This window comes from Cricetulus griseus, chromosome 3 (assembly GCF_003668045.3).
Source record: "Cricetulus griseus strain 17A/GY chromosome 3, alternate assembly CriGri-PICRH-1.0, whole genome shotgun sequence".
NCBI lineage: Eukaryota > Metazoa > Chordata > Mammalia > Rodentia > Cricetidae > Cricetulus > Cricetulus griseus.
The window spans coordinates 252,211,756-252,239,473 of NC_048596.1; the positions used below are offsets into that span (position 1 = coordinate 252,211,756).

The 27,718-nt window shown below is 43.0% G+C and overlaps 1 long non-coding RNA gene across 3 annotated transcripts in view; it reads right to left on the reverse strand.

The window, feature by feature from the left end:
* LOC103164378 overlaps window positions 1-27,718 on the reverse strand; it is a 127,721-nt gene that overhangs the window by 26,400 nt on the left and 73,603 nt on the right. For all 3 annotated transcript variants that reach the window (XR_003484102.2, XR_003484103.2, XR_003484101.2), the window contains exon 2: window positions 16,915-17,007. This is a non-coding gene — a long non-coding RNA (uncharacterized LOC103164378). The remainder of the gene's footprint in view (window positions 1-16,914; window positions 17,008-27,718) is intronic.

The following is a 27,718-nucleotide window of genomic DNA, read 5'->3' on the forward strand; positions in this document are numbered from 1 at the left end:
GCCCTCACATACTCAGCCACATTGCATGCATGTACTGAAATGTCACACATCCTCACAAACATATAATTATATGCATGAAAACCTTTAAAATATTTAAGGGGATGGAAACAGCTATCTGAACTTCAACATCGTACACTAATATCTCATATATTTCCTGCTCTCCACACAGCCCACCCACCACATCATCACAGTGTCATCTCAAGATGCACAAAGGACCCCCAGTAGCTCCTCTGGTGGGTGCCACCATCTCTTGATTTCTCTGTTCACAGGCTTTGGCTTTGAGAATTTCCCGATGGTGGGAAGCTTCAGAAACTGGGAAGAAGATGGGAACACATTTTAAATATATTGTTTATATGATATTGGAAAGCAAAATAAATTCTCCTAGGCTTGACATCACTAAATATCTATGACAGTCTTTACAGATGTTCAACTTGTCTTCATTTTTCTTCACTGTTCTACAGTCGGAAAGCTTGCATCTGAGCACAAATTTGTTCTTGCAAACCGGTTGCACCTGCGGGGGCTAATTAGAGGGGCAAGGATCCAGCCATGCTAGCAATTAGGCAATTTCTCTGTATAATTTCTTCCCTAAGGACGATGCTCACTTTCAGACAGCACTGCCCATGTCAAGTAGATCGTTGGCATGATTCAGCTGCCCTCTTCAGTACCCTTGCACACAGCCTGTCCATTTGCCACATGATAAGTCAAGCAGACAGCCAGCATGCAGCCAGAAGAGGCCTTGCTTCAGGTTTTTCCCTAGCAGAAGGTGACTTGGGAGAAATGGCATGACTGAAACCCACGACAGCATTATCTCGCCTCTGAAATGGCTTAGTGGGTAAAAGCTCTTGCCATTCAAACATGACCGCCTGTGTTAGATGCCTAGAGCTCACAGTGGAAGGGAAGAACTGACTCCTGAAGTACATACATGCCATGATACATGCCTCCCATACACACACAGAAGAATACCCACATCTACAGATATACACACAATAATGCTAATAAAATGCATTTACAAGATTTTTTCAATCAAAAAGATAAACTCTTAGTGAATCTAACTAAAAGGAGAGAGAAGACCTGAAATAAGAAAACTAGTGATGAAAGGGGAGATGTTACAACAGATCCCAATGAAATTTGGAAAGTCATTAGAAAATATCCTTAAAAACCACCAAACTAGAAAATATGAAGTAAATCTACAGACTCATATGAAGTACCAACATTAAATCAAGTTGAGATAAACAATGTAAGGAGTTCAACAACAAGCAAAGAAACTGAAGCAGTAATAAAAACAAAATCTCCCAGCTGAAAAACATCAAGTCCCGGGGAGATGGCTCAGTGAATTGAGCACTTGCCCAGCAAGTGCGAAGACCGAAGTTTGGATCCCAGATCACACACAAATGCCAGGTGAGGGTGGTGGCTTACCGGGCTCAGAAGGCAGAGGCGGGAAATGCCCAGAGCAAGATGGCTAGCAAGACTAGCCATTTCAGTGAGCTCTGGGATTGATTGCGAAATGCTGCCTTACAGAATAAGGTATAAGAGTGATGGTGGCCCCTGCTCTCCTGTTGACTGCCTGCCCTGCTGTGAGCTTTCATCACCACCAGCAGTCCTTTGTCAGACGAGACCAGATGGACACTGGCTCCTCATCTCATTGGGGCCTATACCAAAGACATAAAATTTTGTGTGGATGCTCAAGCTTCAATGCTTCAAGATGTAGACTGTAGACCTTTCACCCAATGCTGTAGGTGTTACAATAGGGCCAAAGGAAAGAATGATGTTTATGGAACAGAGCTGGGGAAGTCCCAAAGTAATAAAAGATTGGGTCACTGTTGCAAAGTCAATTGATTTGAAGGATAAATTAAAAAAAATATTGGAACTACACTTGTTCAATATGTTGCTAATAGTGCAAATGAAGAGGCCAGGGGTAGCACTACCACTGCTACTGGTCTGATATGTTCTATTACCAAGGAGGGCTTTGAGAAGGTCAGCAAAGGGGCTAATGTGGTGGAAATTCAGAGCATTACTGGCTGTTGATGCTGCAATTGCTGCACTTAGGAAACAATCTAAACCTGTGACAACCCCTAAAGAAATCTCTCAGGTCGATACCATTTCCGCAAAAGGAGACAGATACATTGGAAACATCATTTCTGATGCAATGGAAAAGGCTGGAAGAAAGAGTATCATCACAGTGAAGGATGGAAAACCCCTGAAAGATGAATTAGAAATTATTGAAGGTATGAAGTTTGAGAAAGTATATGCCCTTTCCCCATATTTTACAGACTAAAAGTTGGTCTTTGGGTTGAACAGTCAAAGGTCCAGGGTTTGGGGACAATAGAAAGAACCACCTTAAAGATGTGGCTATTGCTACTGTTGGTTCAGTATTTGAAGAAGAGAGGTAGAATCTAAATCCTAATGATGTTCAAGCTCATGATTTAGGAAAAGTTGGAAAGGTCACTGTCGCCAAAAATGATGTCATGCTTTTGAAAGGAGAAAATGGCAAAGCTCAAAATGAAAAACATATTTACAAAATCACTTAGCAGTTAGACATCACTAGTGAATACAAAACAGGAAAGCTGAATGATTAAGTGGCTAAACTTTCAGATGGAGTAGCTGTGCTGAAGGTTGGAGGGACAAGTAATGGTGACGTGAATGAGAAGGAAGACAATATTGTAAGTTTTTTTGTTCTCATTCCTGGACATTGTAGGTATGTAAAATCATATATGGCATAAAAGTAGAAGTAAAATTATCTAGGGGAACAAAGGAGACTAACAGGAGGGAAGAGCATGCAGAAGGAAAGATAGCAGGATATGAGAGCAATGTGACAAAGTACAGTATAGAGGCCAGTGAGATGACAGGAGGTAGAGGCACTTGCTGCTAAGCCTGAGATGACCTGAGTTTGATCCCTGGAAACATATGGTAAAAAGACAGAACCAATTCCTACAAGTTGTCCTCTGACTTCTACATGAGTGACTTACCACATGAGTATCTACACACACACACACACACACACACACACACAGAGAGAGAGAGAGAGAGAGAGAGAGAGAGAGAGAGAGAGAGAGAGAGGTAAATAGATGTCATTAAAAAATAATTCAAAATTTATTATATACCTCTGTGAGAACTTCTGTTTTAACTTTGTATAACAAAATGAAAGACCATGAGGCACAATGAATATCCATTCCATTGTGTCTTCCACAATCGCCAATGTCAGTGTTCCTCAATGTTTATAGGAAGATAGAGAGAATGTGTTCAAAAAAACGTGTACCCTCCTGTCTTCTGCTATTGAGAGTGCTATAGGCAAGGGTTGCTGCAGAGCACAAAAGGAGACAAAATTGTTCATCATAAGCTTAGGCACCTCCCCAGACAACTCTCTTTTCTAGAATTCTCACTTCTGGGGACTTGGGCTTATGAGTTGTTTATTGGGAGAAGGTCTCAGAAAAATATACATAATCTAAGATAGTTGCCAGTGTGTGTCAAAATAATTTTCCCAGTTAAAAATGTAAGATTGCTATCTCATATTCATTAGAATTCAACTATTTTTAACCCACAGCTCAAAACACTGAAAAGAGAAACTGAAAAAGACACTAGAAGGTGTCCCACATATGAGGACTGGGATAATTCATATTGTCAAAATATCCATGTTACCTAAAGCAATCTACAAATTCAGTACAAAACTCATCAAAATTCCTCTAATGGTCTTCATAAAACTAGAAGAAGGTATCCAGAAATACACATGGGAATGCAGCAGACTTTAAATAGCCAGAGCTATCCTGAACAAAAGGATCAATGCCAAAGGCATCATCATACCTGATTTCAAATCTTACAGAATCATAGTAACAAAACTGGCATGTCACTGGGCTGAAGGCAGCCTCAGAGACCACAAAAAAAGATGAAGAAATCAGTCAACACTTATTCTCTACAAAGAGGTCAAAAACATGCTTTGGAGGAAGGGTGACCCCTTCAACAAATGATGCTGGGAAAACTGGATATTTGTGTGTACAAGAACGAAACTAGATCCCTGGGTTTTGCCTTGTTCAGAAACCAACTCAAAATAGTTCAAAGACCTTAGTATAATACCCACAACACTGAAAGAAAAGAAATGAAAATATAGAGGGACAACATCAAGATATAGGCCTGGGCAAAAATTTCCTGAGTAGGGCTCCCATAACTCAGAGAACAAGAGCAAAAAATGACAGGGATTACATGAAATTTAAAAGCTTCTAAACAATAGTAACCAAGAGTAAAGAGTCAGAATAAAGACTGGAAAACATCCTTGCCAGCTATTGTTGAGCATTAATATCCAGAATATATAAGGAATTCAAAAAATTTTTAACTAAAAATCATCCAAACAATAAAACATCAAATGTCGTCAAGATACATTTCACAAAAAAGGTTAAGTACAAATGACCAATAATTACAAAAAAAAAATGCTAAGTATATAAAAGCTATCAGGAAACTACTAAACTATCTTACAACAGTGAGAATTGCTCTTATCAGAAAAACAGAACAAATACCGGTGGGGAGGTGGACCCTTTAAACACCATTGGTCCGGATGTAAATTGGCACCACCACTCAGAAATCAGTATATAGGTTCCTCAAAAACCAAAAACTACCATACCACTACTGGACAGAAACACTAAGGAAATAAAGTCATCCATATATGTGTGCTTATGTTAGCACCACTCACAGTCACCAAAGTATAGATGGAAATAGCCTATGTGCCCATCAACAGGTGAATGGATAAAGAAAATATGGTCTATATACAAACTGCTGCACCATCCAGCCATAGAAATCAAATGCTGTCATTCTCAGGATATGAGTGGGACTATAACATATTATGTTAAAACAAACAAGAAAAGAGAAAGTGGAATGTATTTAATACAGCTTTCTCTCTACTTTGCCCAATATGGCAGCCATGAGGAGCTACTTAAATTTAAATTAATTATCACTAAATGACACTAAGAAAACTCATCTTCTAACTGCATTTCACATGCCCAGCTGATCAGGAACTAAGGGGCTTCCATTGAGAAACTCCTCCCAAATGAGGTTCTTTATTGCATACAGGATCCAGGAAGAGCAGACTCTAGATACATGGGAATAAGTAAGGATATAGTTAAGACTTGCTCAACTCACTCTGTAGATGGCAGAGCAGGGGTGGGAGAATGGAGGAGTGGGGGGTGCCAGGATAGTTTAACCTAGGGCTTCTACATGCTGGCTGCACGTAAGAATCCTTCAACTTTCCCCAATACCAAGGGACTGAAATCCTGCAAAACAGTGAAGATGGGCATTATAGGTCAGAGACCTCTGGACTTACAATGTGTCCAGTGTTCCCAGTTCACAGGGACCTAATGATTTTTCATCATTATGATGGTTTTGGAGCAATTCCCATTCAGTAGAAATAGTTTCCCCAGGATATTGATACATGGTACAACTTTTCTCAATACTGGGCATTAAGTCACTACTCCCATGAGCCCCAAGATCACTAAGGGAAGTAGGTGCCCTGCTCCCGTGTCCTTCATAGCTGAGCAACTTAAATAAATGTTGTCCTTAAGAGAGCTGCATCTCACAATGGACTTACATATAAGGATAACATCGGTCAAGGAGCTTTTGCATAATTGCTACTTCTGAATATTTTCAAATGACTCTTCAGAATGTTTTTGTATTTTTTATTTTTGAGATTATACTATGATTACATCATTTCCCCCTTCCCTTTCCTCCTTCTAAAGCCTCCTGTCTACATTCCCTTGTCCTCTTTTTCTTCATTGTTGCTATATATGTCTTAGTCACTGTTCTATTGCTGCAAAGAAACAATATGACCAAGGTAGTTCTTAAGAAAGAAAGCATTTAATTGAAGGTTTGCTTACAGTTTTAGAGGGTTAGTCCCTGATTGTCATGTTACATAGCAAACAGGCATGGTGCTGGAGCAGTAGCTGAGAGCTTCACATCCTCATCCACAGGCATCAGGTGGAAAAGGAGACACTGGGCCTTGCATGAGCTTTTGAAACCTCAAAGCCCACCCCAGGGACACACCTTCTCCAACGAGACCACAACTCTTTTTTTTTTAATAATTTTTTTAAAATTTAAAACAATCTTATTTTACATACCAATCCCAGTTCCCTCTCCCTCTCATCTTCCCATGCCCCCACCAACTCCCCATTCACTCCCCAGGATGAGGTGAGGCCTCCCATGAGGGATCATCAAAGTCTGACATCATTTGGGGCAAGACCTAGGCCCTCCCCCATGTATCTAGCTTGAGAGAGTATCCCTCTATAGGGACGGGGCTCCCAAAGCCCATTTGTGCACTAAGGATAAATACTGGTTCCTCTGCCAGAGGCCCCAAAGACTTCCCAGGCCTCCCAACAGACTCCATGTTCAGGGGGCCTGGTTCGGTCCTATGCTGGTTCCCCAGCCATCAGACTGGGGTCCATGGACTTCCATTTTCTCAGGTCAGCTGTTTCTGTGGGTTTCTCCAGCATGGTCTTGACCCCTAAGACCACAACTCTTAGTCCTTCTGAAATAGTGCCATCAACTATGGACCATTCAAATATATGAGCCTATGGGAAGCCATTCTCATTCAAACCATCAAATTGTGTGTGTGTGTGTGTGTGTGTGTGTGTGTGTGTGTGTGTGTGTGTGTGTGTGTGTGGTCCTTACACCCATAGATAAGTGTAGTCCACACCCTTCAACAAGGAAACTTCTTTTTATTATAGACAGATTATAGAAAACTACAACCAATCAAACTGCAGAGTTGTAGAGCCCAGTCCCAATACATCTACAACACAACTCCTGCACCTGAGGCTCAGGGATTATTGCAGAAGAGGGACAAGATTATAACAGCTATGAGATTGTGTCTCCTAGATATGTCAGAAGCTATACCCATAAAGTTTCATCAACATGGCTGTCTTTGAAAAATTCTGATGGTATTTATATGGCAATTTTGTCCTGGAAGTCACAGGAGACCTGTGTGAACAACATCCACTCAGACCCCTTCAGTCTCCAAATTGACCTGGGCCTCCAGCTGCTCAGTGTTGGAAAAGTGTGATGGTGCCATTTGTAGTCCTTTTTGTAAGTGGAGTCTGCACACATGGTTGATTCTATCACCAAATGTACCTGCAAGCAGTGGTCAGTATTTATTCATGCCTAAAAAGCAACTAAAAATAACTTGTTTTCTCTCTGCTTGTGGAAACTATTTTAAGAACTAAGTTGTATAATCACCCAAAACTGCCTTGTGCCAAAGGCGTTGGGTTCACCTGCTGCAAGGGAGGGACTCCAGTTCTGGCACCAGAAGTGACCTGGAGCTGTCACCACCTAATGACCACCTTACACAGGATACTTGAGCTCTGACCTTCCTCTTTGAACCCGAGATCTGGATTTACCAGGATTGATTATTAGAACCAATCCTAGACTTTGTAGAATAATTCTGAAAACTCACCCCAGTGCTTCTGTCCATAACTTCTTTACTTTACCATAGATGTCAGAAGCTTCCTTTAAATGCTTCAAAGTATAACTAAAATGTCCCCTTCCCTAATGGTGAAGATCCTCTGCTTCACAATCTTTCTATTACACACTGGCTCATATTTTCTGGAACCATCTACATAATCCAATAAGACCAATAACCCAAAGGAGAACCTATTGCCTGGACTCAGAATTGGCCTGTCTCCCAGCCCACTGTATTCAGTCCTATAGGATTGACAGTATGTCCCTCCCCCACGCCAGGCCAGGCCACTCCCGCTTGGATGCTCAACACTCACACTGATTACATGCTTCACAGAAGGTACATACATTCATGCCCACCAGTTCTTATCTTCAAGGATTAACAGACATTTCTCCCTTCTTGATCCCTCACACTAGACTCTGAACATAACAGCCAGCATGCACTAGTCACTCTTGGTCAGAACTGCTCTCACTCTGTGTCCAGAAATATGAGGCTTATTGACTCTGTTAGAGAGATGTTCTCAACACAAGATAGATACTGCTTTTAACACTTTCACGACCCAGGGAAACTTGACCCTCACCAGCACACTAGCAGACAGGCTAAGTATAGCTCCGTGTGGCCACAGGAACTCTCTAACCTCTCACCTCTGGTAACCAGATAACAGGCTGTTCCTTTAGGAACGTTTCTAATGATTCTATGCTTTGGGTCCTAAAAATGGAAAATGAATCATTATAAGGACCTTGCTAAGCTACTTGGGATAGACTGGTTCCATTTGTTCATTCAATAACCTGTCATCCACTCAGATCTTGTGTGCATCTGCAGGGCCATGTGTTTTCGAACAACCAAACACATATTTTCACAGAGACATGGGGTGTTCTGGTTCATCCTTAAAGACTTCGCTGCTTCATAGGAAGGACCAATAGATATCTGAGAGTATGATACAAGTACATACTGTGACATGAGTCCTTGAGGGCACAGAGGGGAGATGCTGAATCTCAACCAGAAGCAGTTTCCAGGGAGGAGGGTTCTGGTACAGAAGTCTGCAGTCCCTAAAGATCCATATATTGAAGTGCTAGCCTTCAGCATGGTGGTGTTGGGAGAAGCTACTTTGGGCGCTGGTGGTCATGGGGATGAAGTCTTTCTGGTTGAGCCTTATAATAGGAACTCCAACAAGTTCTCCTACTCTGTTTCCACTCTGTATTCTCTCTCTCATCCCCCCACTTTCCTCCCCTCTTTACTGTGTTCTGGGAAGCAGGCCCTCACCATACTGGACACAGACCTATGGTAACCACCCTGGAACTGTGGAAAATACATGTCTCTTGTTGAAACGCCACTGTGTATGATCTTTGGCTGGAGCAGCCCACACAAGGGCAGCAGAGACATCTGACTTATACCTCTTACAGCTTGCCTGAGGAAGGAAGTCTATTCAAAACTAGTTAAATAAATTAACAGATGAATGAGTAGATACACAGAGGAAAGACACAACAGATATGCAAATGAGGACAGTAACCTTAAGAGCAGTTGCCCAACACATGTTGAAGATAAACAGAGAACTGATGACTACAAACGCTGGGAAATATTCTGTACAAAGAGAGACATCGCTTTCTTGTCCATTCACCCCCACCCCCTGCTGCTTGGAATGTGGACACAATGGCTATAGCTCAAGCACCCACTGTGGATTAGGATATATGGGAAATGATGTAAGAGTCCAAGTCTTTCTGGCTTAGAGAAGCAGCCATATCCAATCTGAGTTGTCTCCTTTCACCTTGTGAAGAAACAGCAAATGTTTTTGTGTTGGGTTCATTGTTGATTTGGGCCTTCCAGCTATTACTAGTAGGGATTATTCCTAATCTTGTTGCTGCCTGATATCGGTAACAACAATGTGGACTACTGCTTTTCCCCTAAATTAAATATTTGTCATCTGCCCAGTTGTGCTGATTAGTAGGACAACAGAGGCTGCTCTGCACCATGGGGCATTCCTGTCCTCCACATTTCACCCTGGGTGGGGGCGGCCACAAGAGAAGGCAGTACATTTTGCAGCTGAATAAGCAAACCGTCCAATCGCATCCTTTCTGTTCTGGTTTCTCAGGGCCTATTTCTGGCTTTTGTTCTGCCCCATTAAATACTAACGAAAACTCCATCCATCTTCTGGCCCACACAGAACCCAGAAGTCCAGCATCCAGGGCATCTTTCTCTTCATTGAGGCAATAGATCAAACCCTCAGATCTACATTTTCTCCCAATAACAAGGCTCTGAGATTGATCTATTTTCATTAATGACTGGCTGCATTTGTTAGGATTATTTTCCCCCTTCCTGCTATTTCTAATGCAGGTCAGAAGAATGGGGTCTTCTGGGAAGACACAGGATGGACAGAACCCTCTTTGGCCTGTGAGCTACCACTCACACCATTCTGAAGCAGGCTGTCATAGACCATGCTATGCTGTCTTTCTGTGGATCTTTGATTCCAGTGGCTTCTACCTTCTGAACACTGGGAGCTGAGAACTGCAAAATGCCTTTGGTCTGAGCCAGCTAGTCTAAACTCCAAAACACGGGGCTCTTAGACCACAAAGAAGTCAGCCTCAAAGGCCTCTCTCTGTTCTCAGGTCCCTGGGCAGCAGCCACAGGAGTTTTCTCGTGATTTTATGAAACACACTTAATCTTCACTTACAATTTAAACTCTTGCTATATATTAAATTATAAATGTTTAAATGTAAATTTATGAATGACAGAAATCACTGTGAAAATAGTCATTACTTGTTCCTAAGGGCCCTTTTCACTCCTGATAACACAGAGCATGGCAGTAAGTGGACCGTGTGATGTTATACTGAAACAACCCAGACTTAACATGAATGCTCACTGAGATTCATGTAAAAAAAAAATCTAAGGAGTTTCTATCAAATTTTGTTTTTTCTAGATGTCAAAGCAGAGCAGTGGTTTAACAGAAAGAGGCAAATTTCAAATATCCCAGTTAAGGATCCAGCATTTCTGGACCAGCCAATTACTGGCTGATTGTTCTCATGGCAGAATTGGGGGTGGAATGCTCACCTCTGGACACTCAAGCAACAGAGTGCGATAACACCTGTGGGATGCTCAGAAGCCAACATGGTTTCGCTGGATTCTGAGTCTGACCTGATCGTTTACAGTGTGTTAACTGTGGCGAAAAGAAAGTGTAGCATCAATAGTTGACTGTCTGTTCTAGAAACTGAAAAGAAGGAATATACCCTAACCCTACATGTAGATCACATAATAGATAGACTTTCAGAATAAAGCAAACACTTAATAATTACAATAAGTATCTGCTCTGTACTATGCGGCTAGCACTGTGCTGAACATATCTACACACAAGTCACCCCATGGGGAGGTATTAGTGTCTTTATGTTGCAGATACAGGCACAGACAAGGTAATAGAGACAGCAGAAAGCTCAAGAAAGCTCCAGAGCCTTGGGGCTAGGGGGAAAAAACCAGCCCATAGACCACTGTGGAACTCCCCAGACCAGACAGGCCGGCAGGGGCCTACAGAGTGAGTGGCAGAGGTGCTTTGAAACTCCATGCAATCAAGTGTCAGACAGTGGTGATTATAAACAGCTCCAGGAAAGAGGGGAAACTGTAAAGTATTTAGCAGAAATAATGAAGAGGCCAAATCTGGGAACCTAAAGCAAACAGGCAAGGTGAATGAACTTCCCCTAGTGGACTACAGGCAAGGTGAACGAACTTCCCCTAATGGACTTGTTTCTGTCTTTGAATTTTAGCTTCCAGGAGCCTCTGGGCTTCATACTAGACATTTGCTTCCTTGCCTGTTAAAAACAAAAGGTGGTTGGCAATTGACTTATATTTGTAAATTTCCTGTGTTTATCCGATTCCAAAGTGACCTGCCTGCTGAAAAGGTGAAGGACTTGCTCCAGACATCCCCTGCTGAGAGTCAGATGGCCCCTCCCTGGGAGGCTGCTCCTTTGGGTCTGCCCCACTGCTGCTTCAGGAAGCCCTGAAGCCAGATACTCTGGGAACATAACAATGGTGTGGACCTCAGGTAGTTGCAATGGATGCAACACCCCTGACGGGGCAGTGGGCTGGGGAAGCCCTCTCAGACACAGGCAGGAAAGCTGACGCCCAACTTGCCACAACACTCTCAGAAAGCAAAAGTCGGATTTCTGGCCTCCCATCCTAGTGTTTCCCTCCCAGACACAGGAGAAAGACAGAAGACATAAAGTGAAACAAGTGTTTTGAGATGTTCTAGGCACACCTGCTCATCACCACCTGCACTATGATCTGCCTCAAGCCTCTCTCCTCCCTGCAGAGACACCCTCACAGCTCATCTCAGCCCTCGTGTTATTTGCTTTCTCCAGCTCTGCAAGTGGGACCCCAAAACGTCCCGTCCAGATTGTGATGCTGTATTCAGAGTCAGATCACAGCATCCAGGAATCCCCCTAACTTCAGTCCCCAGCATCCTCCCTGCAGACTCTGAGAAAGATCAGAATGGACTAAAGTGACTGATTTAAAAGAGAGCTGAGTCATTATATGGCAACATCTTAATTTTTTTTTACAACATGTGCAGGGGCGGGGATGTTAAAAATGGGGCACCACAGCTGGAGAGCTGGATCAATGGTTAAGAGCACTGGTTACTCTTCTAGAGGACACTGACTCCATTCCCAGCAACCATATGGCATCTCACAACTGTCCCAGGAAATCAGACACCCTATTCTAGCCTCCAAGGGTATCGAGCACATGGTGCACAGTTACACGTGCAGATGAAACACCCATACATATAAAGATAAATACCTTTTTAAAAACAAACCTTCATCATAAAGCAATAAAAAAAAAAAAAAGATAGCTCTGTACATTGTCCCAGTGTCTCTGTCCCCAGCTAGATGACACAGTTCAGGTCACGGAGCAAGAATCCTTCTGCTGTAATTTCTATCCAAACCAGCAAATGAAGTTTCAAGTTTGTTTAGTTGTGGCTGTCATTGGCCCTGCGGCTAGTCTTTGATAGCACCTGAATGTCTAGGGCTGACCAGTTCTTTCTGACTCATTCCACCCCTGTAGCGCCTTAGGAATCCATGCAACCTCTTCATTATTGATGAAGCAAGGAGAGTGAGTACACACCCCTTACTGGAGCGAGCCCTCATGTTCTTTCTACTTCATGGAAAGGTGTTGCAAAACATTGCTTCTAGTGTCTTCCTGAGTGAGTCATAGAGTCAGGAATGGAGAAACACTTCTGAGTGACAAACAAGGAAGAGAGAAAAGGAAGAAAGCAATTGATGATGGGTTCTTGGAACACAACCTCGAGTCAGTTTACATGAGCAAAATCAACGTGTGGATCTCTGTACAGGGCGTGCTGCTAAAGGACAAAAAAGCCATTCGTTTTCTTCTTTGCTGATTAAAAAGATAATATTCACATAAAAATAGTATAATAAAATCGGATCCCAGGGAGGAAACACTGCCAGCATTTTAAAATATATCTTCCCACACATGTCTCTTCTACTGAACAGGTGGCTGTACAGCAATGCTGGCAGTGTGCAGATGTTATCCGGGAAGCCACATTTGCTGTCTCTCGGTGTCCAATGATATTTTTCTCTGATACCCCTATTTTCAAGTAAAAACAAAAGCTTACAGTGGTTGGCTTACTGGAGATCATGAAGCCATTGAGAATCAGGCAACCCTTTCCCAAAGCCCAAGTCTTAACTTCTTTCCTGTTGCTATGACAAAATATTCAGATGAGAGCAACTTAAGGAGGAAAGGGTTTATTGCTGTTCCCAGTTCAGATTAAAGTTCATTTCTTGGGCAGGAGGGGAGGGGTGTCACAGTGGGCGGGAGCTTGAAGCCACTAGCCACATTGTATCCACAATAAAGAAGCAAAGAGCAACAAATGAATGCTAGAGACCAGCTCACTTTGTCCACTTACCACAGTCCAGGATCCCCCACTCAGGGACTGGTCCCACCCACCCACCATGGCAGGCCATTCCCCCCTCAATTGATGTCTAGTCCCACCCTTGGTGGCAGCCCCCCCCCATTGATGTAATCAGGATAATCCCTCACTGGCATACCTAGAGCCCAGCTGTTGAGTGATCCCAGATCTTATGTAGTTGACAATTAATTAGTACTGACCATGTCACAGCCCACACCATGTCACAGCATTGTACTTCCATCACTGATCATAGATTTTAGGCAGTTTCCTCTTTGCACATCAGCCACGTCAGCTGCTCTTTAGCTCTACTTGGTGAGACAGAAAAATGGATTTGGATTTTGTTTAGGATTCTTGAGAAAATCTGAGCTTTGGGAACTCTCTGCCTGATCAGCTTTGCCTTCCTGTCTGCTTTTGGACTCTTGATCAGTTTGGGGGTACTTTTGAGCCATCTGGGGTGGCTTGCCATTTGGTGACTGACTTTGTCTTCCAGTTCTGTTGAATAGTACTGGGGTGTTGCTGTAAAACAGAGGAGCACATCGCCCATGGCAGTGGAGCAGAAAGCTGGAGAAGGCACTGGAAACCAACTCTAAGTCAGGGATGTCAGAGATAGGGAGCCCGGCTCTGCCATCGCTGCAGCCAGAGGCTTCAGGAAGACATGGTTAGATCTCCTTGTCTCGAGGTTTGCTTCCTACCTGCTGAGACCAGGGTAGGGACTGTCAGCTCGAGGAGGGATCCTAGCTTCAAGAGACAGAACTATATAATCTAACACTGATGTCATGCCTGTAGGAGAAGCCTTGTCAATCTGGAAGCTCCTCTGGGCAAAAAGTGGAGAGCTGTTGAGCTATTTGGGGAATCCACAATGTAACAGGAGAGGTTTGGGGATTTGTTGAGCTGTTCAGGTGCTGTGGGACCATTTGGGATAGAGAGAGAAACAAGGGTATTGAGATCTGCCATGATTTGTGTAATCATGAAAGCATGAAGTCTTCACCAGCTTGGTACCCCTTAGGGAGAAATGTGGATGACTAGTCTCTGTAATCTTATAATTTTGTTTGTGAGTGTAGCTGTTAACAGCTGAGACATCTCTCCAGTCCATAGTCTCTTATAATCTTAAATTGATCTCTAAAACAGTAATGGGTAAAAACCCATCTCTGCCCCTAGATCTCCTGAAGAGAAAACTCTAGCCCAGTCTGGCTTGGGGCACAGGATATGACCCCTAAGTTTGATAACAGTCACAAGTGTGCTCATCCTTTTTTCTGTGTATGTCTTCACAGATGCGTTTCATATATCATCCTTTGTCCAGCTTGTCTCAACTGGAGTGTTTGTCTTTTTCTTGTTAGTGAGAAATAACTCTTTATATATTAAGGATATACACTTTTGTCATTTTCTCCCATGGAATGTATTGATACCCAGTGTGCTTCCACTTTTGTTCATGATTAGTGTAATGATGTGAGCAATGACTGTGTTACATTCACAGTTAAGCCTAAAATTCACAAGGACAAAAGAAGATGAGTGAGCCAAGCCAATGGTTCTTGTGTTGCTAGTAACCCAACCATGTCCAAGCAGATTGGCTGACAAGGCAGATAGCCATAGAGAGAGAGAGAGAGAGAGAGAGAGAGAGAGAGAGAGAGAGAGAGAGAGAGAATGGGTAGATGGAATCCTCTAGCAATGCCCTCCTCTTCAGCAAGTTATAATAGGAAAATGTTCTCTTTCCAGGGTTTCTCTCTCTGCAGGACTTTTTCTGACAATTTCCCCCACTTTTTCCACCATCTCCCAAGAACTGGAGTCCTATAAAGCAGTAGCAATTTATAAGACCCCAAATATTTTCATTCCCAAACTCAAACCATCCTTTTCACTACAATGTAGGATTCTACTAGTAAACAAGCACCTCAGGGTATATGTCTCCAAAATTATCCCAAGAGGCCCTGCCAGGGATGCACAAGACGGCAGGCATGATGGTTCAGTCCCAGCTACCCTGGACTATGCCAGGCACCTGCAGCTTTCTGCTGCAGCCCAGGCCTGGAATCTACAGCATCGTGGCAGTCCCCATGTTCCACATGCCACTGGAGTGTCTGTCATTGTCTTTGGCTGAAAATAAACAGTGGAGTTACATTTGAACTGATATGCCGGATTCATTTTGAGTAAATTCCCTAACTTTAGAACTCTCTGGAAGTAAGATGAGAAAGGCCGTCTTTCTAACTCACTAGGAAGGATGAAGCCTACTTTCCTTTGCTGGTACCTACTACATGTTCCCAGGCATCCTTCCCATGGCTTTCCCATGGCCTTAAGTTCTGTGGATTGTGGTATAGTCTTCCTGTGTAAAGCCCTGCAGACTTAGAGGAAGTGGGACTTCCCAGGTTGTTCACTTCCTTTAAAGAGCACTGCTGACACACACTCTGTCCTAAGAGTCACTTAATGAGGTCCACATTGTCACCTACTTGGCAAAGGAGGAAACTGGGATTTGGGAGGGTGAGAAGTTCCTAAAATCACATAACTCGCCAGCAACCAGGTAAGGGATGCCACCTGCAGCCCATCTGCTTTCACCGTGCCATACCTCATCCTGCACCCTCAGCAAAGTGCTCTACACACATTTTCTCCTGAATCCTTCAAAGTAGCACAACTTGTCCCCTGCTGATGCAAGGTCAAAAGAAGCTACAGCATATATTCCCTCATCACTGTGGGGCAGGCAGTGGGCAGGAACCAGGGCCCAGCATGGGCACACTCCTTTCCCACCAGCCTCTCACAGCTAGGCCAATGGGATGGAGGCCTCCCCAGGAGCTCTGGAGTCCACTGTGAAAGAAGACAAAAATATTTGCACTAGTTTTGTGACCCAGAATATTCAACTTAGAAATACTTCTGAATCTTTCTTTCCCTCTTTCATTTTCAGTATGTGTGTGTATTCATGCACATGCTGGAACTGCAACCCAGGGCATCGAGAGAGCAGGGGTTCTTTGAGTAGAATTCTAATAACCCTCAAGGAATATTAGCAAGAATTAACAACTAGGACAAAGGAAACAATAAGCCAAGTAAAGAAATAGCTGCAGGATGGGAAAAAAAAATATTTGCCTGATATCCAAGGAGTCAGGATTAACATCTAAAATATATAAAGCACTGAAAAAAATTACAAAAACATCAGAGAGAAACCTGAACAGTAAGTTAATAATGGAACTGAATAAATACTGTCAGATAAAGAAGCATAAATGAACAATCAATAAATGAAAACATATTCATCATGTTCAGGGAAATATAAATTAAAGTGTATTCCACTTCATCGGTCAGCATCAGTGTGGCCTTGGGGTGTGTCCCTGGGGTGGGCTTTGAGGTTCTAAAGACTTGAGCAAGGCCCAGTATCATTCTCTTTTCCTGTTATCTGAAGATCCAAATGTACAACTCTTAGCTCCTTCTCCAGCACCTTGTCTGCCGGTGTGGCACCGTGCTTCCCACCATGATGATAATTGACTGAACCTATGAAATGTAAGCCAGTCTCAAATGTTTTCCTTTATAAGAGTTTCCATGGTCATGGTGTCCCTTCACAGCAATAAAAACCATAAGATACCTTATAAAAACATACATATCTTTACACACTTACCTCTTAATGCCTCAGACTAAACACTGCATGCTTATCAGGCTCTTCAGACATCTAAGTAAGAACCCAGCTCCAAAAACATGGAGTTTATGAAGCCTACGAAGAGAAACATTATACGTCAGGAAAGACCCTGGTCACTGTGACATGACTGGATTAAGAGACATCTGGGAGATGTGTAAAGCACACCACTCTGTGAGGGCATTTCTATAGACAACTGTACTATAAGGGCTGTGACTAAAAGATGGTTTAGTACCTTGATGGATTCATAATATAATCCCATCAAGAGAAGATGGTAAAAGGCAAGAGTTGGGAACTAATGAGAGGAAGTATGTTTCTAGGGCTGTATCTAAATCTTGCTCTGACCCCTTTCCTGTAGGTTTCTCTGTTTATTACCCAAAATGAGGTGAAGCAGTCCCTAACACATGCTCTGAAACTAAGGGGCAAGCAATTCTGAGTTCAACCTCCTGAAACCATGAACCAAAACAAATCCTTATTCTTTTAAGGTTTTCCTCTAGCAATTGCAACACAACTACACAGTAGTTACTGATATAGGTACCTTTCTTTTTATACTTGACACCTGCTGATACAGTGACACCTACAGAGATGTCAAATGACTGAGTAGGCAAAATCTCAGGGTCCCGTTCAGTGGAAGTGCCTTTCAGACTGTCCTGAGGGTGGGGAGTAGAGGTGACATGTGCCATTTCTTAGGAGCAGGCATCCTCCATTCTTTCAGCTCTGGTATCCATGCCTACCTGGCCATCAGGAATGAATGAAATATTTATGTTGATTGTCTGAATGTACCAGCAAATAATATGTGCTAAACTAGAAAAAACAGCAACCAGGGCTGAATTTTCATGAGGTAGACACATGTACTATCCTTCCTCTTCCTTTCCCAAAATCCAGGTCTCCAGTTCCTGGCTAGAGAGTGATATTTGCCATCTTGCAGCACCTTTACACTGGGTGTGGTAGGCAGTCAGTACCCAATCCACTTCCAGAAAAGGGAAACTCCAAAACTTTTCCAAAATGTACCCTGTCCAAAAACCTTTGCCAAGGAGCTAAGAGCTATGAAGCAATGTGGGTGTGTGTTTCCTGGTAGACACCATCACTCTGCCCTGTGCTGCCTTCCACATGTTGCTGAGGCATTCTCATTTCATCTGGGGTTGCTCTTCCCAATGTGGTCACAATGTCCTATGAGGCAATAATTAACTCTTGTCAGCTGAGAGAATACACTACCTAGTAGATGCTCGGATGCCTTGAGGTGAGGCCCTGGGCACCTTTTAAGAAGATCTGAGAAGTCATTGTTGCCCAGGAGCTAATTTAGTGTGGCTAACAGTCTGGACCAAAGTCCAGAATATCACAGTTTCTACTTCTTCTCATTTCCTCTGCCAAGGTCAAGGGTACAAGTATCCCCCACCAGAAGCAGCAAGGCAGATAGATCCCTCCAGAACAAGAGATTGGGAGCTTCTGGGGGGTCTGCCATGCCTGACATGTTCCCAGTGTAAAAACAATCACTTACCGTCAGTCCTCAAGTCTAGGGATATTAGAAAAAAGGGTGGTAAGACACAAAATAAATAGCCATGTGCAAGAAAAATTAACTCTGGAGAAAACACCCCTGTAAATTACTCTTGTGGTCTAGAACAGTGGTTCTCAACCTTCCTAATGCTGTGACCCTTTCTTACAGTTCCTCATGTTACGGTGACCCCCCCCACACACACACCCATAAAATTATTTCATGGCTACTTCATAACTGTAGTTTTGCTATTGTTACGAGTCAGAATGTAAATAAATATCTATATGTAGATCCCAAAGGTGTTGGGACACACAGGTTGAGAACCATTGTTCTAAAATCGTTTACTACATGGCAGTCTTCAGATTGTTTCAAAAACATCATAATATTTAACTGAGTCCTTGCTATAACTCTTGAAGGAACTGGCTCCCCATTTCGGCAGCCATAACAGGTGAACACATGCTTGTTTGACCTTGTCCTAGTCACTAGAAAGTCAGATCCCTGCCTCGTGACAAGGAACCAATCAGAAGTTAGCCGGTGACGCTATGCTTTACGACCCTGGGTGTACTTTAAGGACAAGCGCATAGCAATGACGCACAGAGCATAGCAACAACGCTGGGAGGGCCTATGGGCCATAACAACCAGTTGGCCAATCAACACAGGGCAAGCCCTCCAAGCCTGGAGGCACACCAATCCTGAGCCTGTGCGTACCCCTAGACACACTTCTTACACTGCCCTATAAGATCTCTATGCAGCCCCTAGGAGCTGTCTTTGCTAGCCATCCGCCATGGCGGGTGGGTGAAAGACCCGAACTAACATGGGGTTAGCTCGTTAAATTACAATAAAGCCTCATGCAGTTTGCATCAAGCTCTCGAATCTGCCTGGTGATTGGGGTGACCTCGGTCGTGGCCTGGGACCCCGGATACCCGAGTTTTTTCCGGGGGTCTAACACTCTTCCTTCTACAGAGGGGCTGCAACTGTGGTGCTATAAAGCAACTTGACAAGCGTATGCTGCTACAAAGAGTTAGAAACCATGCTGAGTAAGAAGCAGTCCTACACGCAGTCCCTGCTCACTAGCCTAGCAACTTCAAACAAACTCCTTGCGCTTTCTCCTTGTTAATGTAAAGCCAGGGCCAATATCTTCCCGGGTATTACTCATGAGGACTGACTGTGTTGAAATATGTGAAGAGGTAAACATACTGGATAGTACGTGCATAGTCACTGCTCAGGAGAGGGTGACATCTCTTACTGTAAACATTTTCAGTTGTTTCTGACACTTTATTCTGCCTGTGCTGGCTCACTCCTCAGTGGGACTTTAGAGACTCTGAAGGTAGTCCTCAATCAGTGATCCACCCATACTCAAGCAAGGAGGTTTTGTTATTGGAAAGTTACACTGTCCTTCTAAGGTGGCAAGATGCTCTTTGCAGCTACTCCATGTTTTCTGACATAGCACTGATCATCGTAAACATAACCAAATAAAGGTAATCAATTTATGTATCTCCCACTATCCAGGTCTAGTCATCATTTAAAAGATAAAAAGAAGCCAGGTGGTGGTGGTGCATGCCTTTAATGACAGAATTTGGGAGGCAGAGGCAGGTAGATCTCTGAGCTCAGGGCCTACTTGGTCTACAGAGCACGTTCCAGGACAGCCAGCACTACACAGAGAAACCCTATCTCAAACAAACAAACAAACAAACAAACAAGATAAAGAGAATATAAAAAAGGACTCACAATTATCTGGAGGTGACCTTGATTCCAAAGGAAAACTGTGGCCCCATAAAACCATATTTGTGTATGTGAGCTTGCCCCATGTGTTTCCCCAGTGTGTGAGCCAGATCTCCACTGGAAATGCACTACTTTAAAGAATGCTGTAGGAGCGGAGCATTGGTGGACCACGCCTTTAATCCCAGCACTCAGGAGGCAGAGGCAGGCAGATCTCTGTGAGTTCAAGGCCAGCCTGGCCTCCAGAGCGAGTGCTAGGATAGGATCCAAAGCAACACAGAGAAACCGTGTCTCGAAAAGCAAAAACAAAAAAACAAAAAAAAAAAAAAACAAAAAAAATAAAAATAAAAAAAAGAATGCTGTAGGAGAGCTGCCAGCAGAACTGTAACAGGACAGGGGGCTGTCCTTTTTATCTCCACTTGCCATCGATGCAAACTTAAATCTGAAAAGATTAAGAAAATCCTGTCTTGTGCTGACCTTCTAACCCCTCTCTCAGTGAGTAACTGATGTGATGTCTCTGGTGTGTACCACAAAGCTCCTTAGCTGTGTTCAAGCCCTCCTCAGCAGTCCTCCCTCCAGCCTCTGCTGTGATTAGTCCTTGCAGTACATCAGGAATGTAGCTCACACCCAAGCTTCACAGTGCCTCCTGGAACCCCACCCCCACCCCGCCCGCAGCATTCACACAGGTCTCAGTGTTGAAGTTTGGGGTCTTAACTCTCACAAACACGACCTCAGACCCCAGTACGGACCAGTGAGAGCTGAGTCTCTCAAAAACCTGCCTGTAGAAACACAGGCAGTTCTCAAATACATTTCTGAGGGCTGCTTGGGACATCCCTAGACTACAGGCCCTGTTTTGACACGTCCATCTCCATCCCCTTGCTCCCAGCATTTGCTATGTGCTGGTGGAACCCAGTCTCACACTAAAGGTCAGTAAACCTTTAGATTGTGAGAGCTTCCCATCTGTCTACATGTTGGGGTTTTTTTGTTGTTGTTGTTGTTTTGTTTTGTTTTGTTTTTCTTAATTTTATTTTTTTTATTTTTTATATATTTGAATTACAAACAAGATTGAATTACATGGCGATCCCAGTTCCCTTCTCCCTCCCTTCCTCCTCTACCACCCCCCCAACTAAAATTCCACCTGTCATATGTCCTTTCTTCTAATCTACACCTGACTCAACTTTCTGCTTCCTCATGACCTCTGCATCCTTCCTTTTCTTCCCTTCTCACTCTTGTAGCTTCCTTTCCCCTCTTCTGGTCAGGAAGTTGAGGTGTCTAGGTTTCATTGATATTTCATTGGCCAGTGTAGACTATTAGTCAGGAAGTTTGAAACATGGCTAGTCCCTAAGCCTGGGATGTGCAGCTACTAAACTTCTCCTTGGATGGTAAAAAATCAGGTTTAGCTTTACTTCCCTCAAAGGACGGAGACAGAGAAACCCAGAATAACCAGGTTTCATATGGCCACAAGCCAAAGTGTGACCACATCAAGGCTTAGAAGTTGTCACCACACCTGAGTTTAGATGGCTGAAGTAGCTTTGAAAACATTGTTTTCAGAAAGCTGAGACCAAAAATCTCACACTAAACAAATATTTTACCTCGGGAGAGAAGGTTGCTTTTGAGAGGACTTGCAATGTGTAGGCAGAGGAAAGAGTACTAATTCCACAGTTCTCCAAAAATAAACAACATGAAGATTGAGCAACTAATACTTTGCTTTACCAAATAAATATACAAAAGATCTTGGGAACACTCCAGAAGGACAAGGGTTACCTGCAGACTTGTATGAAGAACCAGACTGACTGCCTGTATAGCTCAGAGCCGCTTCTGGGAGAACGCCTACTCACAAGCTTATCAGGCCTACCACCAAAGATCACACCAGGGAAGGCTGTTCCGTGGTTTCCGGGGCATCACAGCAAAATGGAGTTGACGGTAAGACACGAGCAAGCCTGACCTGCATAGCTCTGGCGAAAGTTGCTAGAAAAACAACGCCCTTGGTTCTGCACAGGTGTAGTGAACAAGGACAAAGAGATCTTTTTCCCCACTGTGCCCAAGGCGTGGAGCGCAGGTGGAGAACTACCAGGGAACCGGAGGCAGGAGGCTCTGACTAAAGGATGTCCCTCAAGTCCCCGAGTCTGCTGCACTCCAGGTTCCAAGTTTTACACAATTAGTCTGATCTAATGAGAGGAAAGCCTTGCATTATTAAAAACAACAGGGCACAAAAGAAAGTGCTTTGTAAAAACCGATTTGTGCCTACTCTCTAAGTACCGGGACAGACATTCAGCTTTGCTGCAAAAGCCCCTATGTTCATAGCCAAAATCAGTCTGAGTCATAAATGATCAAGAAAGGAAACACAGTCACTGCTCAGGACTGTCATGGTCCTGAGAGTCTTGAAAACCCCTCAAGCCCAGATTTTACAACAAAACTTTTTCTGATAATAAAAACACAGGGGCTCTTTCGATAAATTGATAATTCTAGATAAGATCTGTACCAAGAAATACAAAGTGAGCCTGTACTGACTCCTTAGAAGGTCAGGACACTATGAATGGAATTATAGCAAATACTGTAAGATGTCAAGGTCCTTTATATATAATGGCCTACTATTTGCATAGAACCCACATATCTTGTCCTGTATACTTTAAGCCATCTCTAGATGACTTGCGATGCCTAATACAAGGAAAGTGCTAGGTAGCTGAGTTGCTATATTGTGCAGGAAAGAATACCAAAGAGAAACATCCACAAGTGTCCATACAGATACAACTATTTTTCTAGAATAATTTTAATCTGCTATCATTTGAACCCATGGATATGTACCCATGGTTGTGTGGGCCTGACTACATTCAAGCAGATTTAGACTATAACTAGCTTCTGTGCAATCATAAACACTGCAGACGCATCCTTGTTTTGTGGCTGCTGAAAAGGGCATTCTTGTCTCCTTCAGGGAGACCCAAGGTTGCCTTCTCTCCAGGCAGTACCAAGAAGCCAGCTTTACTCAGAGTGTAACCTTGAAAATAACACATGGAGTGATATAACTCTGGCTGGCCTCTTTCCTCCTGACCAACTTTCTCTTGAGCAAGTTAAAAAAAAATTCTCACTTAAAATTGTGTTCAATTAGATTTATTTAGGGAGGTGGCACACACATGTCAAGATCAGAGGATGACTTGTGGGTGTTGGTTCCACCAAGTGATCCTAGAGATCACACTCGGGTTATCAGGCCTGACTGCAGGCCCTTTCACCACCCCACCGTCTCTCCAACCTGGTACCCCACTATTTAATTGAAGCTAAATTTTATTATTGCAATTGATATTTTTGTCAATTACATGTCTAGAAATAATTAGTTCTATTTGTATAGAATGGAATATAACCTGCTTGAGTTTCAGACTTTGTGGTAATTAGCAAACTCAACGAAGCTTCCATATTATTTGAAACAATGGGCCTAATAAAAAGATCAGGTATTGAGGCCAGCACATGGGATGAGTTCAAGGCCATTTGGCCTCACACACAGTTCTTATTTTTTATGGCTCAAGTATCTCTCTTACCTTCTTTACAGTCAAAAGATTGACTAAAAAGCAAATATACAGTCAGAAAATTCTAAGTCAACTGACAGTCAAAGCATTATCTTTCAAATAGGACCATTTCCGTTGACGGTTGTGGAGTAATATCTAAGATATTTTGTCAAGAGAAGCATAGAAGGCTATAACTATAATGGGTATTTGATACCGTGCACAGGGAGAGAAGTATTAAGATGCTGTTTTGCCTGGATATTTTAAATGAGCTGTGTCATAGGATGAATTCTGCCATTCCTGCATTAGTATATTGATGTGGCCTAACCCCCAATGCCTGAGAATGAGACCTTATAGGCAAGAATCATGGAGAAGTGATTAAGTTAAAGTGAGGTCTTTATGCCAAATATGATGGCATGTACCTTTAATGCCAAGGCTCCTGAGGTAGGGGCATGTGGCTCTCTGTGTGTCTAAGATCACCTTTGTCTGCACAGCCTAAGCTAGCTGAGGCTATACAGAAAGACCCCGTCTCAAAAACCTGGCACCCCACTCAAGGTAAGAGTGGACTCTCTTTCAATGTGACTGATGCACTTACTACAGGAGATAGGACACAGACACACACAGAGGGTGACCCAGGAACAAGACACCACCTGCAAAGCAAGGAACCGGCCTTGGAAAAAAAAAAAATAGCCTTGCTCACACTTGATCTTGACTTTCAGGAAATTACATTATGTTCTTTAAGCTACTCTGTTCTGTGATATTTTATGTGACAGCCCTTGAAGACTAAAATCTGTCACCAAATCATTCCCCATAAACAGATGAAGGACAGAGTAAAGAAACAAGGAAGAAAGCTCATTTTTATGAATATGCCTCATCTCACAGCTTTGACTGTAAAACCAGGTCAGTAATACATAATTATGAAACATACTGGGGCAAAAATAAACAAAATAAAAGGCAAAGCAGCAACCAGTGTTAACTGAATATCAAGCTGGCAGCTTTAATCACTAGAGGCCAATTATCTCAAATAACTTCAGATTTGGCAATTTGACTATGTGGCCAACAGAATCTAAGCCCTAAGGGCCAAAACACAGCGAGAAAAGAAAAGCCTTGGCACTCAAACTGCATTTAGTTATCACATTGTTACTGACTTAATTGGGATGATTTCCCAAAATAATAACATATATATTGAGATAAATAAAAACGCATCCTATGAAATTTTCAAAGAATGAATTATTGTATTTAGAATTGAGAGGGATGAAGTAAACAGGCAGCTGTGCTGCAGTGATAGTCAACACGGAAAAAAGGACAGATAAAATCAATAAAGATTTACTCTATAAACCTATAGTTTAATCAGAAATACTGTCCTAGTCACTATTCCATTGCTTTGAAGAGACACCATGGCCAAGACAACTCTTAAGGAAGAAAGTATTTAACTGGGGGCTTGCTTAAAGTTTTAGAGGATTAGTCCATTATCATCACAGTAGGGAGAGATACATTGTCATCACAGTGGGGAGCCTGACGGCACATTGGCAGGCATGGTGCTATAGCAGTAGCTGAGAGCCAAGTCCTGATCTGTAGGCAAAGAGAGAAAACTGGGCCTAGCCTGGGATTTTGAAATCTCAAAACCCACCCCCAGTGACACACTTCCTCCAACAAGGCTGCACCTATTCCACCAAGACCATACATATCTCCTAATTTTTGTAATCCCTTCAAATAGTTCCACTCTCTGGTGACTAAGCTTTTGAATATATAAGCCTATGGGAACCATTCTTATTCAAGCCTCCAGAAATACAATGTATTGTTTTTCTGTAAGGAAAAAACCTTCCTTCCTAGCACTGTCCACTGTAAAGTTCTAGAAACAATAACTATCCCAGGATCAGTGAATGTGGGTATGGCCCATATCTGACCTAAATACAATTTCTGACTATTATTAAAATGGCTAGAATCTGAGTATAGCTCAGTCAGCAAAGTGTTTGCCCCACAATGGTGAGGACCTGGGTTCATTCTCCAGAATGATGCCGAGGTGAATGTTCAGCCCTGGGGAGGCAGAAACAGGTAGATCCCTAGTGCTCACTTGCCAGCCACCCCCTCACAATCAGTGAGTTCTAAGCCAGATGAGAGATCCTGCTTTAACACACACACACACACACACACACACACACACACACACACACACACACACACACGGTAGATGGCAGCTAGGGAACCATACCCAAAGTCGACCTCTGGCTTCCACTTGAACACATACACACATGAATGTACACTCACATATATATACCTGCATAAACCCACGCACACCCTATAAATACAATAAATAAATGCAAATGATACTTAAATGAATAGAATATATCAGATCATGTAAACTGATCCTGTGGTATCTTGTCACTAGAAACCCATGAAGGTTCAAATGGATTTATACCAAAGGTATTAAAAGCCTCCTAGCACATGGTGATACATATATGAATGTGTGTGTGTGCAAGTGCACCTGCCACCGTGAGTGGTGGAGATCAGAAGACAACTTTATAGTTAGATCTTTCCTTCTGTTGTAGATTCTAGGGATATCATGTCACTAGGCTTGAATGGCAAGCACTTTTACCAGTGGGCCATCCCACTGGCCCCACATTTCTATTTTTAATAAGACTTATACTTTGAGTATCTTAGTTAGGGTTGTAACATTCATTGCTGTAATGAAACACTATGACCATAAAGCCAGTTGAGGAGGAAAGTGTTTACTTGACTTACAATTCCACAATGCTGTTCAGCATTGAAGGAAGTCAATCCAGAACTCAAGCAGGGTAGGACCCTGGAGACAGGAGCTGATGCAGAAGCCACGGAGGGATGCTGTTTACTGGCTTGCTCCCCCTGGCTTACTCACCCTGCTTTCTTACACAACGCAGGACCACCAGCCCAGGGATGGCACCACCCACAATAGGCTTGGCCCTCCCCCAATGATCACTAATTGAGAAATGCCTTTCAGGTGGTTCTTACTTCCTCAAAGGCTCCTTCCTGTCTAATGACTCTAGCTTGTGTCAAGTTGACACACAAAACCAGCCAGTACAACTGACCCTTTTCAACTTGACATACAAGCATGTCACTATTAAGCTACAACTCTTCCTTTCTTATTCACCCCCAAGATCTCACATTAAAATCATAAATAATTTTAAAAGTCCCACAGTCTTTGCAAATTCAAACACATTAAATTCCAGTCTCTTTAAAATATCCAATCTCTTTTTAAAGTTCAAGTCTTTTATCTGGGGCCTCCTTTTAAAATCAAAATTAAACTAAATACCTTCTTCAAGAGTGAAGAACCAGGGCACAGTCATAATCTGGACCAAGAAAAACCAAACTCCAACAGTGTAAATAACTCAGTTATTCTGGGCTCCTCCAAAGAGATTGAGTCATTTCTCAGGCTCTGATCTCAGCACTTGCAGCTTGTCTTCTAGCTCTGGCTGGTTCCACTCCACTGCTGTTGCTATTCTTGGTGGTCATCCCATGGTACTGGCATCTCCAAAACTCTGGGGTCTTCTGTGGCAACTGAGCTGCACTTTTACCAACAGCCTTTCATAGACTTTCTTTGTGGTGCCAAGCCTCAACTTCTTTGCTTGACCCCTTCCATCCTGGGCCTTCAACTGCCACTGGGGCTGCACCTTCACCAATGGCCTCTCCTGGCCTCTCACAGTGCCAAACCTCAACTGCTTTCCATGACCCCTTCATGCCTTTAAAACTAGTTGTAACACCAAAAAATAAATGATCCAGAGACTGATATTGGGGTTCAAACTTCAAGCTGAATATCAGAAAAGCAAAGCAGATGGCCACTAGCTCTCACCTCTAGCTCAGACTGAAAGGGGTGACCCACGCACAAGCTCTTCGAGTCTCAAACTGCTGCCTCTCCTCAGTGTGCTAGAGAACAAAATGTCTCTACTCGTCAGTGTGACTGGAAACTGACTGCCTCTCTGAGACCTTGCTTCTGTCTTATATACTTCCCTAGTACTGGGATTAAAGGTGTGAGCTATAATTCTCTTTTAGACTGATTGACTCTTATGTAGATCTGGGCGGCGTTGGACTCACAGAGATCCATCTATCT